Source organism: Muscardinus avellanarius (genome assembly GCF_963383645.1).
Source record: "Muscardinus avellanarius genome assembly, chromosome: 14".
NCBI lineage: Eukaryota > Metazoa > Chordata > Mammalia > Rodentia > Gliridae > Muscardinus > Muscardinus avellanarius.
The window spans coordinates 90,693,839-90,714,155 of NC_137800.1; the positions used below are offsets into that span (position 1 = coordinate 90,693,839).

The following is a 20,317-nucleotide window of genomic DNA, read 5'->3' on the forward strand; positions in this document are numbered from 1 at the left end:
GGGTTCACCTCAGGTACCACCAAAAAAAACAAAAAACAAAAAAAACAAAAACCGATGGAGACAAAATAACACTTTTACTACCCCATAGGTGATGACAGTTCCGGCTTGGTGGGCAGTCAGTGAGCCCTGCCACTCGCCACCTGGATGGACAGGCTTCCTGAGGAGCGGTCCGTATCTTCTCATCTAGGCCCAGGGTGGCTGCCCAGCGTGTGGGCGGCCGAGGCTCCTCGGTGGGCTTTGAGGAAGGACGGTGCGATGCCGGCGAGCTGGCCGCCACAGCCTTTGTTCCCAGAGCTGGCTTCGCACAGCCGCTCACTTGTCTTGTGGCTGAGAATAGTTCACAGATAGCAGCCCTGTGGGTTTAGAAACAGAGTGTGCGCACTTTCTCATGAGTACCGTGAGCCTCCAGAGTTGAGAATCCACATAGCGAGAGCCAGAAAACCCCGGCCCCAGCTCTGGAGACAATGGCGGGATGAGTCGGGCCCTGCCTGGCCTCGCTCGCCCCGGAGGTGCGGCTTCGTCCTTCTGAGTGACCCAGGAGGCCCCGGGGCTGCGCATGGCGGGATGCTGCGAGGACTGAAGGAGAGTAGAAAGGAGGATGATCTAAGCCGGGCGTGGTGGGCACGCTTGTCATCCCAGCATTCAGGAGGCTGAGACCGGAGGATCGCAGTTCACGGACAGCCTCAGCTACTGAGTGAGGCTCTGCAACTTAGTGAGACTCGGTTTCAAAATAAAGAATAAAAAATAGGGCTGGGGGTGTAGCTTGGAGGTAGAGTGTCCCTGGGTTCCACCATCTCCAGACCTGCAAAAAAAAAAAAAAAAAAAAAAAAAGAAAGGATGATTGAATCATCATCATCCACCTCTGTAACAGAGCTTTGCAAACCTCGTGGTTCTTAGTAAAATAGTCTTTTCTGCATTTTTTTCATATAAAATTAACTGAACCAAGATTAGGAGTGCTATCAATTCCTATTTTTCCCTAAAATAAAAATCATTTAAAATCTATTGCACTGAGCGTACTGTCGCATGCGGGTAATCCCAGTACGTGGGAGGCTGCGACAGGAGGATCGCAGGTTCAAGGCCAGCATTGGACGCTTGGTGAAACCTTGTTTCAGAATAAAAATAGTAAAATTGGGCTGGGGATGTAGCTCCCTTAGACTGTCCTTGGTTTCAATTCCAAGTGCCACAAAATAATAAAAACAAAAGCTATTAAAAGAATATATTCTCTACGCAGTGGCTCTTCCTTCAGTTGCTGTTAACAACTTTATGTATAGTTTTGGTGATGATATATAATCTGCTCCTTGGGTTTTTTCTTTTCATTTAATATTTTGTCAACATTGAGTGTTCTTGTTTTTGTCTTTATGGGGGTACTAGGGATTGATTCAGGGGTGTTCTACCTCTAAGCTACGCCCTAGCCCTGCTTTTATTCATGTATTTATTTTGTGGTACTGAGGATGGAACCCAGAGCCATTCTGTCTATGAGCTACACCCCCAGCCCTCTTTTTTTTTTTTTTAATTTGGAGACAGGGTCTCACTAAGTTGCAGAAGACCTCACAAGGTTGGCCCTGCACCTGTGGTCCTCCTGTCTCAGCCTCCCAAGTACTGGGATTATAGATGTGTGCCCAGGAGTGCCTGCCTGCCTGCTTGCTTTGTCATGAAGGAACGTTGAATCATCGATTTTTTATTTTTTGGTGGTACTAGGGATTGAACTCAGTTGTTCTACTTCCGAGCTATACCCCAGCCTGATTTTATCTTTTGTTTGCAAACAGGGTCTTGCTAAATTGCAGAGGATAGTCTTGAACCTGCGCCCCTCCCTTCTCAGCCTCCAGGTACTGGAGTCACAAGTGTGTGCCACTCCCTCGTTGGGCAAGGGTGCTTTAATGTAGTGAAAGGAACAGCCCGGCTTTTCCCCTCTCATGTGCTAATGTGTGCATTCTCTGACGTTCCTGGGATACTTTGATCGGTTCTTAATATTGACAGCGCTGCTTCCTTAAAGACGGTTCAGGGTGGCGCAGATGAACAGAATGTGTCACCGCTAGGAAACCTGAGAGCAAGAGTCTGGCTTACGCGGGGAACGTGACCACCAACCGTTTGCACACCCCACTGAAGAACTTCGACTGAGACCCAGCACTAGGGGAGTGTCCTGGTGTCCTGTGTTTATTGGAGATGATATGGTTAGTTAGAAGTTAGGAACATCATTAGCCAGAAAATACTAGCTTCCAGTACCAGTGTCAGTTGTCATCTCAAGGAAAAACACATGGAGTTTTTGTTTGATTGTTTTTGCTTTGTTTTTCTGTAAAGGGGACTGAAGAGCCCCAGGGCTTCTCTACCACTGAGCTACACCCCAGCCTTTCCTTTTCTTTTCTTTTTTTTTTTTTTTTTTTGAGACAGGATCTTAATTTTATGGGATCAATAGTGATGGCTTCTCTTTCCTGAAATTAACAATGTGTGTCTTTTTGGGGGTGGTTAGCCTGGAAAGATGTTATCAATTTTATTGATGCTTTCATAGAAATAATTTAAAGTGTGGGGTTCTGATTTATATTGTAATTTAGAACCACGATGCTGGGCGTGGTGGCGCACGCTTGTAATCCCCGCGCTTGGGAGGTGGAGACAGGAGGATCGTGCAGGTTCGAAGCCAGCCACACTGGTTTAAGAGACCCTGTTTCCAAATAGAAAAGTATAAAAATAGGTCTGGGAGTGTAGCCAGAGGTAGAAGGGTTTCCAGAACCCCAGTACCACCAATGAATAAATAAATAAAATAATAATAATAATAATAATAATAATAATAATAAAACCATGATATGTTGGCTTTGAGTAGTAAGTCTTTAAATTTTAACCAGTAATTGTTATATGTATGTATACACAAAGGCATAAGAATTCAGAGCTAAAACAGTACACTATTAGAACTTTTTCGAGGCTTTTCATAGGCTTTCTGAGGCTTTCCTTGTCAACAGAACCGTTCTATGAGCCAGCAGTTAAGTCTGTCAGCCCGCTGCTTGGGTGAGTAGGAAAGAGAAACTTGGGAGTCAGGAAGTTTGCGTGCTGGCTCCGTCATAACTGCCCTGGGGTGAGTGCACTTCACTTCTCTGAGCATGTTAAAACTTATAAAATGCCGGGCGCGGTGGGCACGCTTGTCATCCCCGCGCTGGGGAGGCGGAGACGGGAGCATCGCGCAGGTTCCAAGCCAGCCGCGCGCGCTGGCTTAGGAGACCCTGTTTCCAAAATGAAAATGTAAAAATAGGTCTGGGAGTGTAGCCCGGAGGTAGAAGGGCTTCCAGGAACCCCAGTACCACCACCAAAAAAATAAAAATAAAAATAAAAAATAAAAATAAATTTAAACATATTATACATAGAGACAAAGAAAGTGAGGAAAACCTGGGCTTGGTTAAAGCCAAAGTGGGTTTGTTTTTTTTTAATGTCCCAAAGTAATTTGTCTTATTCAGCTACTTTTACTAACGGAAGTTACAGCTGAGCAGCTATAGTGCTTACTAAATTATGGAGAAGTAACTTTATAAAAAATTAGTCCAAACAGAAAAGTTTAAGACAGCAAAATTTGATCTGCATGTAATCTCGCACTTGGGAGGCGGAGACCGGAGAAGCAAGGTTTGCCACAGCCTCAGCCACTTAGGCCTCCATAACTTAGTGAGACCTTGTGCCAAAATAAAAGGGATAGCCGGGCGCGGTGGGCACGCTGGGGAGGCGGGGACAGGAGGACCATGCAGGTTCGAAGCCAGCCTCAGCTACTTAGGCCTCTGTACCTTAGCGAGACCTTGTGTCGAAATAAAAGGGATGAGCCGGGCGTGGTGGGCACGCTTGGGAGGCGGAGACAGGAGGATCGCGCAGGTTCGAAGCTAGCCGCGCGCGCTGGCTTAGGAGACCCTGTTTCCAAATAAAAATGTAAAAATAGGTCTGGGAGTGTAGCCCGGAGGTAGAAGGGCTTCCAGGAACCCCAGTACCACCAAAATAATAATAATAAAAATAAAATAAAAAGGAATAAAAATAGGGCCGGGGGTTTAGCTCGCTGGTAGAATGCCCCTGGTTTGATCCCCAGTACCACAATAAATTTTTTTTGATCTGCATAACCTGTATGTTTTCAGACATAATTCGCATGTTTCCTTACTGCCCTGAATGTAACGTGTAAGGAAAGAAATGACCTGCCTGGAGCATAGATGTGAAGCAGAGGAGGTGCGGAAGCACTCTGCGACAGGCTGGTGCGCGTTCTGTCTCGGCCACCTGGTTAAGTCTCGCCGTGCAGTGAGTAGGGCCAGGCAGGCCAGTCCCCGAGGGGCCTAGCTTCCTTTGCAAACCCCGCGGGACTGAACACAAGGGGTGCGTCGGTGTGGAGGGTGGTGGGACCAGAATGGGAGTGGGGTAGGTCGAGGTCGTCACACAGAAGGCTAAGGAGCATTTCCTGTAGGTGACAGAGAACTTCAAAAGCTCCTGAGTAGGGCAGCCAGGCGCAGTGGTGGGATGTCTGCCAATCCCAGCACTCCGGAGGCTAAGACGGGAGGAGCGCAGGTTCAAGGACAGCCTCAGCAATGTGGTGAGCCTCTGTTTCAAAACCGAAACCGGGAGTGTAGCTTGGAGATAGGGTGCCCCTGGGTCCCATCCCCAGCGTCACACACGCGCGCACACAAAGAAACAAAGCTCCTCAGTAGGGCCAAGCCCGCTGAGTGTTTGCAAAGTTAATAGTCCAGCCAGGCCTGGTGGCGCACGCTTGTAATCCCAGTACTTGGGAGGCCGAGACAGGAGGATCGCAAGGGTTTGAAGCCAGCCTCAGCTACTTAGGGAGGGAGGTTCTCAGCAACGTGGTGAGGCCCTGTTTCCAAATAAAATAGTTCTGGAGTGTACTGGATGTAGAAAGCCCCTGGGTTCCATCCCTAGTATCACACGCACACAAAAATTACACATAAAACTAAAAAAATAACATAGGACTGGGGTGTAGCACAGAGGTAGAATGCCCCTAGCTTCCATCCCTAGACACACACGCACGCGTGCACACACACACGCATGGTGCGCACACACACGCGTGCAGCAGGGGGATGCTTGCTTAATTCTTGCTGTGGGCAGCCAAGGACTGCGCTGGCCCCGGGACTGAGGGCCGCGACCCCACGGAGGTGGGCGACTCTTCAGCCTCGCCCAGGAGCAGACGGCGGGTCGAGGGGCGCCTGGGTGTGTGCCGCCGCCGCAGCGAGCCAGCCTGGACAGTGTGGTGCGTGACAGTCTGGCTTGTTGGTGTAAACTTAGGAAAACACTTCGCCCCTCCGAAGGGAGCCCACGCGCCCGCTTCCCAGGCCCCTGCGTCCAAGGCTACCCGGTGGCCTCGCGTGGGGCCTGGTACCCTGCACGCTCAACCGGAAGTGACTTAGGATTTCTATCTTTCAGTTCTTTTCACATACATTTTCCCATTTGTTCCACAAAAATGATCCTTCAAAGGTAGCGATGGGGCAGGGAATAGCTCCGGTTTTTGAAAATCATCTCTCAGCTTGGCGAGGTGGCCCACGCCTGTGATCCCTGTACTGGGGAGGTTGAGACAGGAGGAGCGCAGGTTTGAGACCGGCCTCAGCAACTTAGTGACACCATGTTTCACAAAAAATAAAAATAAAAAAATAGGGCCGGAGGTGTAGCTCAGCGTCAAAATGCCCCTGGATTCGATCCCCAGCCCCCCGCCCCCCCACACACACACACGCACACACGCACACACGCACACACACACACACCAGGACAGCTCTGTAGAGACTGGAGCTGATGTGCACCAAACCCACCCGGGATTCACACCGGGGCCGGTTACATGTGTGTAAAGTAAGTTTAGGTCTTTGACATTCTGCGCACATGTTAGCCACACGCAGAATAGCATTTTGGGAACACTTAGGATAGACGTGTATGGGGTCTGTAGGACCTAGAATCCGACCAGAAACTTCATCGAAATGCTGTTCTCTATTGCATATATTGTTAGTTTCTCTATTGAAAATTCTGCTTTGAAATTTCTCAGAAACAGCCAGAGAGGTGTCTGTCTTGAGATGAAGTGAGTTGTTGGTTTTCATCTTTACAATGTCAATGCTTTGCCAGCTTCCTGAAGTACAGAGTGTGTGGGCTCATTGGATTTCAGGAAATGCTAATGGCACCTTCAGTTAACCATGGCTACCCAGCTCCCTCCAGGACCCGTTTCCTACCCATTTCCAACGTCACCTGTCTCCTACCTTGCGTTGGCTTCCAGGGACCTGCAGAGCAGGAGCGAAGCCGGACGGCGAGGGGCGGGCGTGGGGTGTGGCTCTCGGTGCTGTCTGTTCACCAGGGTCCCGTGGGGTCTTCCGGAAGCAGAGTGGCCGTGGTGGCGCCCGCCTGTGATCCCGGGCTCAGGAGGCTGAGACCGGAGGATCACAGCTTCTCGTTCTTGGCTAAGCCTCAGCAACTCAGTGAGACCCTGTTTCAAAATAAAATCTAAAAAGGGCTGGGGGTATAGCTCAAAAGTAGAATGCTTCTGGGTTTAGTCCCTAGTATTGTAAAAATAAAATAGTGGGTTATTAGCCGGGCATGGTGGCGCACGCTCGTAATCCCAGCATCTGGGAGGCAGAGACAGGAGGATCATGATTCGCGGACAGCCTCAGCTCCTACTTAGTGAGACCCTTTGCAACTCAGTGAGACCCTGTTCCAAAATAGAGAACAAAAAGTAGGGCTGGGGGTGTAACTTGAGGGTATAATGTCCCTGGGTTCCATCCCCAGTACCACAAGAAAGTGGGTTATTTGTTTATTTATTTTTGGTGGTACTGGGGTTCCCGGAAGCCCTTCTACCTCTGGGCTACACTCCCAGACCTATTTTTATACTTTTTAATTGGAAACAGGGTCTCTCAAGCCAGCGCCGCTGGCTTCGAACCTGCGCGATCCTCCTGTCTCCGCCTCCCGAGCGCGGGGATGACAAGCGTGCCCACCGCGCCCGGCAAAGTGGGTCATTTATAAAAAATAAAAAACAGTGAAAGAGCTGGGCCTGGTGCCGTGTGCCTTAGACCCAGACACGTGGGAGGCTGAAGCCGGAGGGCTGCTGAGCCCAGGAATTGGAGACCAGCCTGGCAACCTAGTGAGCCCCCTCCCGGTCAGGTAGCGCCAGGATCCTTCCTGCACCGTCCCCACCACAAGGCTGTGCACGCCTGAGTTCGTCGAGGGGGGCCCCCAGCTCCAGCCCTGGGCACTTCCTGTGTGTCCTCCACAATTCCATGACTTCCCCACCCCTTCCCTCCTTCCGTGTGCCATGCAGGGGATGGACCAGGGCCTCACAAAGGCCAGGCAGGCACTACCTCTGAGCCACATCCTCTTCTTTGGTTCTAGGGATTCAACCCAGGGACATTCTGCCTCGGAGCCCTTTTTATTTTTATTTGAAAATAGGGTCTCACTAGGTTGTTGATGGTCTCACTAAGTTGCGGCTGGCCTCGAACCTGTGACCCTCCTGCTTTCGCCTCCCAAGCACTGGGATTGTAGGCAGCTCTCGTCTCGCCTGGCCATTTCTAGTCGTCTCCTGTGCTTCAGATACACCACGGTGTCCACGACCTCAGGAGCTCGTTCTGTTTATGTGGCCGTGGCTCAGCCAGGCAGGTCTCGTGACTGGCTAAGTTGCTGAGGCTGGCCTCGAATCTGCAAGTCCTCCTTCCTCGTCCTCCCAATGACTGGGCACAAGCATGTGCCGCCTTGCCACGCGCCGAGCCCCGCGCCCATTGCCTGGGCGCCCTCTTGCTCTTTCTTGGTTCGATCATGTTTTTGGTAGAGGATGTCTTCTCTTTGCTTCCTGATATCAGGGTGCATGGGAGGTAAGTTTTGAAACCCTGCCTGTCTAAAAATATCCTATTCTCTCTTTAAGACTTGACTGACAATTTGTCCGCGGTAGGTTCTAAGTCGGAGGTAGCTCGGCCTCCCGAGGTTGAAGGCGTTCCTCCTTTGTCTCGGCTCGCAGAGATGCTGCTGCCGCTCAGACTTCGCGTGCCAGCTGTTTTCCTCTCTGCGACTTTTATCTTCACCCCGCGCGGTGCCCTGAGATCCCCCAGGAATGCTGGGGAAGGCTCGTCTCTGAGTTCATTGTACTGAGCACAGCACTGACTTTTACAGTTGGAAGCTTGAGGGAGATTTAAGATACTGCTTTCCTAGTTTTCTTGTCCTGTTTTTCTCATTTCTCTTTGGAACTCTTTGGTCTCCTTTTTTCTTATCTTTCCTATTTATTATCTGTATCCTTGGCTCTACTCTCTGAGAGATTTATTAAAACTTTATTTTTAGTTCTTCACATTTAAAATTTTTAGTATAATTTTAAGTGGTACTAGGGTTTGAATCCAAGGGCACTCTACCTCTGAGCTGCACCCCCAGTGCGATTTTATTGTTTATTTTGGAACAGGGTCTCACTAAGTAGCTGAGGCTGTTCACAAACCTGCGATTCTCCTGTCTCAGCCTCCTGCTCTCTATTATTATTTTTAATTTCCAAAAATTTTTCCCTTTTTAATTTTTTAATTTTTTTGTTGTTGTCATTTCTCCTAAACCCATTCTTCTGTGACACTGTTGATAACATTGGGTTCCTGATAACTGTTTCTTTGAGGTTTTTTGGGGGGGTACTGGGATGGAACCCAGAGACTTTCTCTGAGCCATACCCCCAGCCCTATTTCATGTTTTTATTTGTAACAAGGCCTCCTTGAGTTGCTGAGTCTGGCCTCACATCTGCGATCCTCCAGTCTCAGCCTCCCAGCTGCACTCCCGGGCTTGTGCCACCTCCTGGCTTGAGTCATCTTTTCCTCTTGTTTTGTGTTCAAGGCTTCCCCAGTTGTCATTTGCATAAGATGAAGCTGATTGGATGCCTTTCCTCAGATGTCTGGTGACTACAGTTATCTTTGCATAAGCATGGTATGCCGAAGCTGATTGGATGCTCTGTGAAGTGGCGGGAAGAGCTTGGAAGAACCCACTTTATATGACATGGGGGGTGCTCCTGTTGCTGGGGAACCCCAAGTCAGCCAGCATCTGTGGACAGGTCCTTGGAGTCCCGCTAGACGTGGGGCTGGGGCCGGGCCTCATCCTTCCAAGGGCCGCCTGCCTGTGCTGTGCTGTTTCTGGCCCGAGCCTTCCCAGGGAGCTTTTGTGGCTCGTGCCTGTAACCAGCTACTGGAGAGGCTGGGGCAGGAGGCCGGTTGGAGGCCGGCGGGAACTCGGTGAGCCTGCTCAAAACAGACTACAAATGAAGGGCTGCGCCACTCGGTGGGGGCCCTGGGGGCGTTTACACTTTCTGTTCATTGTTCTCTTCTGTTCCTTTTAACCTTTTTATGTTTGTTTTTGCTCTAATTTTAGTGTTTAGGCACACGTCGGGTGTTGCTAGCGCACTGAGCAACGTGGCACTCACGTTGGCGGCTGGTGACCATCATGGCTGTAACTTTCTTTCTCACAGATTCCAAGCCTCTCTGAGTGGGGCTTCTTTGTGTCCCCCTCAGCCTTTAAATGTGTGCCAAGTGTCGAATTCATTTGAAGTAAGACGGAGTTTTTTTGGTTTTTTTTTTTTTTTTTTGCAAGTTTGGGGATGGAACCCAGGGGCATTTGACCTCCGAGCTACACTCCGTGCCTTATTTTTTATTCTTTATTTTGAAGCAGGGTCTCACTAAGTTGCAGAGGGCCTCACTACGTAGCTGAGGCTGGCTGTGACCACGATCCTCCTGTCTCCGCCTCCCGAGTGCTGGGATCACTGTAAAGTGCGAGTCCAGGGTGCAGTGTAAATCACGAGAGAAGTCCAGTACGCGTGGCATCAGCTTTTAATGGTACGGTTCTCTCGGGGATGGGGCTGGGCCCCTCCGAGGGTAGAAGGGGAAGACCTCCCTTTTTAAGGTATGCATCTCCGGGAGTGGGATTTACTCGTGGGAACGTGCTACTCCAGGAGGTGCTGCTTGCTAGGCAGACTCTCTGCCTCCAGGGCTCCGCTTCCTGCGTGGGGGATGAGGTCACGTGGGGAGGGACCCGACTTATCAATTACAAGCGTGTGCCACCACGCCCGGCTGAGTGTTTCTAAATGAGACTCACTTTGGACGATGCTTTATTTGGCTGGAAAACTGCCTGTCCTTCCCCAGGCCTGGAGATCATCTGTCTTTGCAGGAAGAGTCGAGGGGAGAGACCTGTGCTCTCAGTGCTTGGGAGGCTGAGACACCAGGGGTGCAGGTTCAAAGCCAGCCTTGCAACTCAGCGAGACCGGTTCAAAATAAAAAACCAGGCTGGGAGTGATGATGGCACATGCTTGTAATCATAGGACTTGGGAGGCTGAGGCATGAGGATTGCAGGTTCATTGCCAGCCTCAGATAACTAGGGAGGCCCTCTGTACCTTATTGAAACCCCATTTCGAAAATAAAGAATAAAAAATAGTGCTGGAAGTGTAGTTCAGAGGTAGAATGCCCCTGGGTTCCATCCCAGATGTGCAAAAATAAAAAAGACTTCTGCCTGGGTGCCCGGTCTCGTCACACACTTCAGGATTGCCAGCTCTACGACCCTCTGGTGGCGGTGCTTAAAGTCCTGCACTGCGCTGGCCCCACCAGGCGGTGACACAGGTGGGCCCCCCTCCGAGCGCTTGCCTCCACCCCGCAATGGGGACTTAGAGAGTGCGTGCGCTGGTGACCTGCCTCCCGGAGGCCTATGCCGGACTCTGGACCGTCCTTGTCTGCCTGTCGTCCCTCCAGAGCATGGCGGCTCCCTGCCCCGTCCCTGTGGGCCGCTCCGTGCTCCTCCCAGGCACTTACAGGACGCCTGGCTTCCTCATCCCTGAATGGCACTCGATTGGACCCTCCGGCGCGGCTGCTGTCCTGTCTGCAGAGTAAGCACGATGGTGGTGGGGCAGCCACGGCCGCTCGAGGCCATCACGCCACCCACAGAGTGGGCTGGGCGCCCTGGTGCCGGCTCACGGCTCTGTCCGTCCCAACATCAAGCGTGAGCTGTTTCCTGTGGATTCGCACGGAGCTCATGTTTCGTGCTGCGTGGAGACTGTGCTCGGCCGGGCGCTGCTGGTTCAGGGTTAGCGAGACTCTGGCTTGGCAAGGTCAGTAAACACCAGAGGTTAGAAGGTACAAACAGGTGGTCCCAGGGCCAGCCCTCCCGTTGTGCGGAGTTCTTGGAAACTGGAGGAATACCTCGACAGGGCTGCTAGTGTGTAGAAGAGAAGCAGCCAACGTCACTGAGGCCGAGACGGTCGCAAGTTCAAGGTCAGCTTGGGCAGTTCAAAGGGCTGAGTCTGTCTCCCGTGCTAGAGTACCCCTGGGTTCAATCCTCAGTACTGCACACACAAAAAGGATTCATCGTGGTTCAAGGCCACATGTGGTAAATGGTATGAAGATATGTAGTATATGGTCCATAATCCTCACAGCAGGGGAAGGGTGAGGTTACTAACACCCAGTGTCACCAGGAAAGGAAATATGGACGAGGGGTCATTTGAGCAAGGCTCCTTCTGTGCAGGACGGAATAAGTGTCTCTGTGTCTCTGTGTGCTTTTTGCTTTTTGCTTTTTTTTTTTTTTTGGGGGGGGTCTGGGGCTGGAACCCAGAGGCATTCAACCTCCGAGCTACACCCCCTGCCCAGTTTTTTATTCTTTATTTTGAAACAGGGTCTCACTGAGTTGCAGAGGGCCTCACTAAGTAGCTGAGGCTGTCCGCGAACCGCGATCCTCCTGTCTCAGCCTCCCAAATGCTGGGATGACAAGCGTGCGCCACCACGCCTGGCTTTTGCTGTTCTTATTTGACTTACAAAGACTTGAAGCAGTTTTACCCCCAGTTTTTGCCCGAGTTTTGCTAGCCTGAAGAGTGATAACAGAATTTGGTCGTGTTGACGGGCCTTTGGAGTCCAGCAGGAGGAACCCTGATTCTCCTTGGAGATGGGGCCATGGGACCTCAGGGTATTGCCCTCCAAGGCTGCGCCGTGTCTTGCTTTGAAGCGCGCCCCCGTCCTCTGGTGTGGACTTTGCACCGTCCTCCACTCCGTGGACGCTGTTAACCCGGACTCCCCTGGGCATCCTTTGTGGTGCCCTGGGGCTCGCAGGCCCTGCGCCCCTCCACCACGCCAGGCCCTGGCTTTGATGCTGTCCCGCCTGCCCCTGACACCCACGGCTCACCCCTGCTCTGTGCAGGCCTCTTCTCAAAGGCTGCCTTCTCAGCGCTGTCGTCCTGGTGACCTTACCTGAAGCATCACCCTGCCATATTTCATGCAGACGTTTGTTAGCACCAGGCACCCCATCACCTATTTGCTTATTTGCCTATTTTCTCTCTTCCTTGCCTTTAGAAGTCAGGCTGCACAAACTGCTTTTTTTCATCCGCTGTGTAGCCCTGAGACAGGGCCTGGTGTGTGTAGGCCACGCACACTGCGGTGTGTTGCACGCCTATACACACCCCTGCTCGGGCCTGCCTCTCCAGGGGCACGGGCTGCGTAGAGGCGCTGTTGCACAGGGCTGCCGTGTAGAACTGTGCGGTTGGTTTAAAAGGGATGAAGGAAGCCAGGCGTGGTGGCGCACACTTGTCATCCCAGCATTCAGGAGGCCGAGGCAGGAGGATCGCGGTTCGCGGACAGCCTCAGCTACTTAGGCCCTCTGCAACTCAGTGAGACCCTGTTTCAAAATAAAGAATAGAAAATAGGGCAGGGGTGTAGCTCGGAGATCGAATGCCCTTGGGTTCCATCCCCAGTACTGCAAAAAAAGAAGTCTTTTTCCTGGTTCTTATGCGTTGTATCGAGCTGCTTTGTTGGTCAGCAGCCCTTTGGTATTTACTGTTTTAGAAAAACCTAATAGGACAGCTGGGGTGGGGAGGAAGACCTAGATCATAAATAGCTCTTTTCTTGAGCTGCCAAGAAGGAAGAAACTTGGGTGGAGGGGATGTTGCTGCCATCCTGTCTGAAGCCGAAATTCCACTGGAGACTGGGGCTCTCCATTGTCATTTAGACCTTGTTCAGTGGATCCCCAGCCCCCCAGATTTCTAGGTTGGCTTTTGGAGGAGAGATACTAATTAGAGAAAGGAGGGGTGGGGAGAGGTTGGGAACGTTGTTCCGACCTTTCTTTCTTAGCTTTTCTGTTTTGAGGAAGTTTTAATACTGGCCTACGCTATCCAGACTTAAGCCCTTAGTCTAAACCAGACTCACGGTGTTTAGTGAAAGAAAGTGTTGGGGGCTTGCTCAGCCCTGCCTCTTCATGGGACTCTTGGTTTCCAGGTCCTTTTGGGACCTGCGTTGCCTGAGCCAGAGGGGGAGCAGGTCCTAGCGGAGCTCAGTTGGTGTCGTGGCTGGCCCCGCTGTGTCCCTGGGTTGCTGTCCCCCAAGTTTCCGGTTTCCAGTTAGCTCACTACTGAACTGTGTGAAATGTGTTCCCTCCATGGGGCCGTTCCCCTGAGATGGAGTCCTTGTATGGAGCTTTCCCCGCCACTGATTGGTTTGTGCTTGGCCAAACAATTTGCTTTGGGGACTTTAGTGCGACCCATACTATGATTGGATGATAATTTTGTCCTGTGTGACAATTGGAAAAGCAGAATGAAAACTCTGAGCCGGCGTGGTGGGCACGCTTGTCATCCCAGCACTCGGGAGCCGAGACGGGAGGATCCAGGTGGCCAGCCTCAGCTCCTGAGTGAGGCCCTCTGCAACTCAGTGAGACCCTGCTTCAAAATTAAGAATAAAAATAGGGGTGGGGGTGTAGCTCAGAGGTAGAATATCCCTGGGTTCCACCCCAGTACCGCAAAAAAACAAAAACTCGGCCTCCCAGGTTTTTCCAGATCCACTTTATTTTCCATCAGCTGATTCATTGTCAGGGATAAGCATATAACTTTTTGTTTCAAAAATGAGATCATTTTAGCCAGGCATGGTGGCACACACCTGTAATCCGTGCAAGGCAGGAGGATCACGGGTTCAAGGCCAGCCTCAGAAACTTAGCTAAACTTAGCTAGGCCCTCAGCAATTTAGGAAGACCCTGTTTCAAAATTTAAAAAAAATTTTTTTAAAGACCTTGAGGTGCGGGCGTGGTGGCGCACGCTTGTAATACCCGTGCTTGGGAGGCGGAGAAAGGAGGATCGCGCTGGTTCGGAGCCAGCCTCGCTGTCTTAAGAGACCCTGTTTCCACATAAAAAAGTTAAAAAAAAAATAGGTCTAGGAGTGTAGCCTGTGGGAGTGCAGCCCGGAGGCAGAAGGGCTTCTAGGAACCCCGGTACCACCAAAAAAAAAAAAAAAAAGACCTTGCGGTGTAGCCCAGAGATAAAATGCCCTTGGGTCCAATCCCTAGTAACACACACACACACACACACACACACACACACACACACACACACACACACACACACCGTGTACAGGTGTGGCAGAGAACTCGCTGCTCGTGGCTCTGTGTGTGGAAGGTGCTGTAGGAGCGGGGTGTGATGGGTGAGTGGCGGCAGGCCCCTCAGGGCCATCGCCTGTCCTTCCCAGGTCACCTGGGTATCAAGCACACAGCACTCACTTCTCTTTCCTTATCTTTTCTTGGCAGCTGAGATTAAACCTGGTGGCGCTCTGCCACTGAGCTGTGTCTGTAGCCTTTTTCATTTTATTATTTTGAGACAGGGTCTTGCTAAGTTGCTGAGGCAGGTCTTTAACCTTTGAATTGCCTGTCTCAGCCTCCAAGTGCTGGGATTACAAGTGCATGCCACATGTCCAGCTCGCTCGCTGTATTATGTATGTGTGTGTGTGTGTGTATGTATGTATGTATGTACGTATGTGGTGGAGGTTGGACTCGGAGGCATTCTACCTCTGCGCTACATCCCCCAGCCTATATTTAAAATTTTTCTTGTGTGTGGTACTGGGAATTGACTCCAAAAACAGTCTACCCTTGAGCTACACCCCTAGCCCAATTTTATTTATTTGGAAACAGGGTCTCACTAGGTTGATGTGAATCTCACTACTTACTACTTACTGAGGCTGTCCTTGAACCTGTGATCCTCCTGACTCCAAGCCCTATTTTAAAATCAGGTTATAGCCGGGCGTGCTGCCGCACGCTTTTAATCCCTGCGCGTGGGAGGCTGAGACAGGAGGATCGCAGCCAGCCTCAGCTACTTAGTGAGGCTTTCAGGAACTTAGCGAGACCCTGTTTCAAAATAAAATATAAAAAAGGTCTGGGAGTATAGCCTGGAGGTAGAAAAGTCTCTGGGTTCCACCCCTAGAACCACCAAAAAAAAAAAAAAAAAAAAATTCAGGTTATGCTGGGCATGGGTCACTCGTGCCTGTAATCTCCCAGCATTTGGGAGGCTGAGACCAGAGGATCGTGGTTCGTGGACAGCCTCAGCTACTTTGTGAGGCCCTGTGCAACTCAGTGAGACCATGTTTCAAAATAAGAAAAAACAGGGGGTGTATCTTGGAGGTCAGATGCCCCTGGGATCCATCCCCAGACCGGAAAATAGATAGATAGATAGACAGACAGACAGACAGACAGAGAGACAGACAGACAGAGGACACAGCTCAGAAGTAGAATGCTCCTGGGTTCAATCTCTAGTTCAAAAAGAGGCAGTGCGGCCCCTGGAGGGAGAGCGAGAGGGAGACGGACACTGAGAGAACAAGGAGGAAGGAGAAAAAATGGCGTCCACGGATTACAGTACCTACCGGCAAGCTGCAGCCCAGCAGGGCTACAGCACTTACACCGCCCAGCCAACTCACGGATATGCACAGACCACCCAGGCATATGGGCAGCAAAGCTATGGAACCTGTGGACAGCCGGCACGGCAGCTCTACCCAGCTCAGAGCACTGCCACCTGTGGGCAGACGGCGTACGCAGCCTCCTATGGACAGCCTCCCACTGGCTCTACTACCCCAGGGCCCCGCAGGCGTACCCCAGCCTGTGCAGGGGTACGGCACTGATGCTTATGACACCACCACCGCTACGGTCACCGCCACCCAGGCCTCTGGGCAGCAGCCACTGCACCCACGAGCCCACTGAGACTAGTCAACCTCAGTCCGGCACAGGGCTTATAACCAGCCCAGCCTAGGATGTGGACAGAGTAACTACAGTCATCCCCAGGTTCCTGGGAGCTGCCCCATGCAGCCAGTCGCCACACCTCCCTCCTATCCTCCTACCGGTTATTCTACACACCGACTATGATCAGAGCAGTTACTCTCAGCAGAACACCTGTGGGCAGCCGAGCAGCTGTGGGCAGCAAAGCAGCTGTGGCCAGCAGCGCCCACTAGTCACCCCCAGGCTGGATCCTCCAGCCTGGCTCCAAGTCAGTATAGCCAGCAGGGAGCAGCTACGGGCAGCAGAGTTCATCCCGACAGGACCACCCCAGCAGCACGGGTGCTTATGGGCAGGAGTCTGGAGGATCTTCCGGACCAGGACAGAACCGGAGCATGAGTGGCCCTGATAACCGGGCTAGGGGAAGAGGGGGATTGATCGTGGAGGCATGCGCAGAGGTGGGCGGGGAGGAGGCCGCGGTGGAATGGGCAGCGCTGGAGAGCGAGGTGGCTTCAGTAAGCCTGGTGGACCCATGGACGAAGGGCCAGATCCTGATCTAGGCCCTCCTGTAGATCCTGATCTAGGCCCTCCTGTAGATCCTGACGAAGATCTGACGGAAGTGCGGTTCATGTGCAAGGACTAAATGACAGTGTGACTCTTGATCTGGCAGACTCCTTTAAGCAGTGTGGGGTTGTTAAGATGAACAGAACGGAGCAGCCCGTGATCCACAGCGGCCTGGACAAGGAAACAGGAAAGCCCAAAGGCGACGCCACCGTGTCCTGTGAAGACCCGCCAGCCGCCAAGGCTGCTGTGGAGCGGTCTGATGGAAAAGATCTCAAGGGAGCAAACTGAAAGTCTCTCTGGCTCGGAAGAAGCCCCCAGTGAAAAGCACGCGTGGTGGCGTGCCGCTGCAGGAGGGCAGAGGGATGCCGCCGCCGCTCCGTGGAGGTCCAGGTGGCCCGGGAGGTCCTGGGGCACCCATGGGCCGTATGGGAGATCGTGGAGGAGGCCGAGGGAACCCCTCTGGAGGAGGAAGCGTCCAGCGCCGAGCAGTGCTGGAGACCGGCAGTGTCCCAACCCAGGTTGTGGAAACCAGAACTTCGCCTGGAGAACAGGATGTAACCAGTGCCAGGCCCCGAAGCCCAAGGGCTTCTTCCCACCCCCGGGTGGTGACCAGGGCAGAGGTGGCCCTGGCGGCATGCGGGGTGGAAGAGATGGCCTCATGGACCGCGGTGGACCCGGTGGAATGTTCAGAGGTGGTCGTGGTGGAGACAGGTGGCTTCCATGGTGGCCGTGGCATGGATTTTGGCGGAGGAAGACGAGGTGGTCTGGGAGGGCCCCTGGGCCTTTGATGGAACAGATGGGAGGAGGAAGAGGCGGACGCGGAGGACCCGGAAAGATGGATAGTGGAAAGCACCGTCAGGAACGCAGAGACCGGCCCTGCTAGACACTGAGACCCGCAGAGCTGCATTGACTACCAGATTTATTATTTAAACCGGAAAATGTTTTAAATTTATAATTCCATATTTATAATGTTGGCCACAACATATGATATTCCTTGTCTGTACTTTAGTATTTTTCACCATTTGTGAAGAAACATTAAAACAAGTTAAATGGTAGTGTGCCGAGTTTTTTCCTTTAAAGATGGTGGTTTAACTAATACTTAACCATGGGAACCCCTGTGAGCACGCTCAGTGTCGTGGACCACCAAGAGGTTCTCTGACTGGAACAGTGTTCATGGTCGTGATGTTTTTTTTTTTTTAAATAAAATTCCAAATGTTTATAAACAGTAAAAAATAAGAAGAAAAAGAAGGAAAGGGGGGGCACGTCCTCTGTTGTGTGCGCTGCCTCCTCACCGCAGCGGAAGTCCCCCCCGTGTCGGGACGTGTAAGTCCTACCGTCCTTCCTTTGTCATTCGTGTGATTGGTTTCGGTGCTTCACTTTATGGACACCAGCGTTTGATTGCTTGCCTGTGGACAGACGTTACGTTTTTGGGTTTTACTGTCCGCGAAGCCATCCTTTGCAGACATGTCTGTGCTCCTGTCCAGATGTTCTGTGGACAGCTGCTTGGAAGTGGAGCTGCTGGCTCAACTGAAGGCTATTTTTGGTTTTGCTACAATGCTGCCAGTCGTCTCCCCAGAGGGGCTCACCATTGAGGCTCATCCTTACGAGTGCTTGTTTTCCAACTCCTGGCATTGTCGTTATTTCCATTTTTGTCGGTGTGACGGGTAAAACGTGGTATGTGCTTCTTATAATTTGCTTTCTCCTGGACTGTGTCTCTGTAGAGCCACCTTGTCTACTTTCTACCTTAAAAATGTTCTCAGCCTTGGCCAGGCGTGGTGGTGCGCGCTTGTAATCCCTGTGCTTGGAAGGCTGAGGCAGGAGGATCGCACAGGTTCAAAGCCAGCCTCAGCTGCTTGGTGAGGCCCTCAGCAACTTAAGGAAACTGTGTTTCCAAATAAAATATAAAATAGGTCTGGGAGTATAGCCTGGAGGTAGAAAAGCCCCTGGGTTCTACCCCGGGTACCACCAAAACAAAAAACAAAAACAAAAACCTGTGGGGGGTGGTGTATGTAGTACTGGATTTTGAACCCAGGGCAGTCTACCTCTGAACTACACCCCCAGCCCTGTTTTATTTTTTATTTGGAAACAGGGTCTCACTAAGTTGCTAAAGCTGGCCTTGACCTGAAATTCTCCTCTCTCGGCCTTCCATGTACTGTGATTACAAGTATGCACCACCATGCTCATTCTAAAAAAAAAACAAAAAATTTCTAACAACAAATTTAGGTCATAATATGTAATTACGGTTATCTCCCATAGATGCAGAAAATGAAAACAACTATCTCTAATAACACTTTTAAAAAGGAAGGGCTAGGTCGGGCGTGGTGGCGCACGCTTGTAATCCCAGTGCTTGGGAGGCTGAGAAAAGAGGATCGCATAGGTTCGAAGCCAGCCTCAGCTACTTATTGAGGGCCTTTGCAACTTAGTGAGACCCTGTTTCAAATTAAAGAAAAAATAGGGCAGGGGGTGTATCTCAGAGGTCGAATGCCCCTGGGTTTCATCCTCAGGCCCATAAAAAATTTTTAAAAAATTAAAAAATAATAAAAAGGAAGGGCTGAGGCCGGACGTGGTGGTGCACGCTTATAATCCCAGCATTCAGGAGGCCGAGACAGAAGGATCGCCATTTGCGGACAGCCTCAACTACTTACTGAGGCCATTTGCAACTCTGTGAGACCCTGTTTCAAAATCAAGAATAAAAAATACGGCTGGGGGTATAGCTCAGAGGTAGAATGCCCCTGGCCTCCATCCCCAATACCACAAATAAATAAGTAAATAAATAAATAGGAAGGGCTGAGCCGAGCTTAGTGGTGCATGCCTGTAATCCTAATACTTGGGAGGCTGAGACAGGAAGATCACAGGTTCAAGGACAGCCTCAGCAAGTAGTGAGACTCTGTTCAACCTAGTGAGACCCTGTTTCAAATTAAAAATAAAAAATAGGGCTGGGGGTGTAGCTCAGAGGTAAAATAAAATGCCTCTGGATTCACTCCCCAGTACTAAGGAGGGGAGAGGGAAGGAACCGGGCACATGTAGAGTAAGTGCCCCAAACCATTAGAAGGGGACCAGGGGCCACCGCTAGCTAGTACTTTGGAAGCTCTGGCCAGTACGGTGAGGTGCGAAGCCAATGAGAATGTAGGCTTTGAGGGTTAGATAAGGTGATGTTTATTCTGCCTCCCATTTCTGACTCAAGTGAGACTAAAATTGCGCGCACACACGGCCTGTGGCGGCTCATCGGTACCTACAGGGGGCTTGTTCAGGGCCCGAGGACCCCAAACCCACACATCCTCAGCCCCAAACCCACACATCCTCAGTGGGGTTCCTCGTGTGCAATGGCGCGGCATGTGCAGCCAACCCCGCAGCACTCCTGAGTGCTTGGCATCGTCTCCAGAGTACCTGTGACACCTGTCCCCCGTGTGCTATGTGAATAGTGTTGCACTGTCTTGGCTTAGGGGACACGGACAAGGACGAGAGTCTGTGCACACTCAGGACCCGTGCAGTTTGTTTTCTGAGTATCTGCGGTTGGCGGCTCTGTTACATGGAGCCGTGATCATGGAGGACCGACTGTAGTGAGGCAGGAAGACACGCTCATCCCTTGCCTCCTGACACACGATGGCGGTGCTCTTTGGATTGTGGCCCTGCCGGCTGTGTGGCCGGTGTCGTCTCTCTCCAGCCTAGGCCGGTGCTCAGGACCTGCCCCTGGCCCACAGCGTTGGTATCATGATGCTGGCGGTGACCGTTCAGTGACCTGGGCGTCCTCAGAGGCGCGAGCATGCCGAGGGTTCAGAACAGCCTCGGGCAGCAACGCTGTGTCCTGTGCTCCTCCTGCTCAGCC

At 51.6% G+C, this 20,317-nt stretch overlaps 1 protein-coding gene and 1 pseudogene across 3 annotated transcripts in view; both read left to right on the forward strand.

Moving 5' to 3' along the window:
- ANKS1A (ankyrin repeat and sterile alpha motif domain containing 1A) overlaps positions 1-20,317 on the forward strand; it is a gene marked incomplete at both ends in the record, with an annotated part of 134,613 nt that overhangs the window by 42,168 nt on the left and 72,128 nt on the right. The window lies entirely within an intron of this gene.
- On the forward strand, positions 15,555-17,374 carry LOC308272979 (RNA-binding protein EWS-like; annotated as a pseudogene). The gene has a single exon. The product of its transcript is annotated as an RNA-binding protein EWS-like (transcript).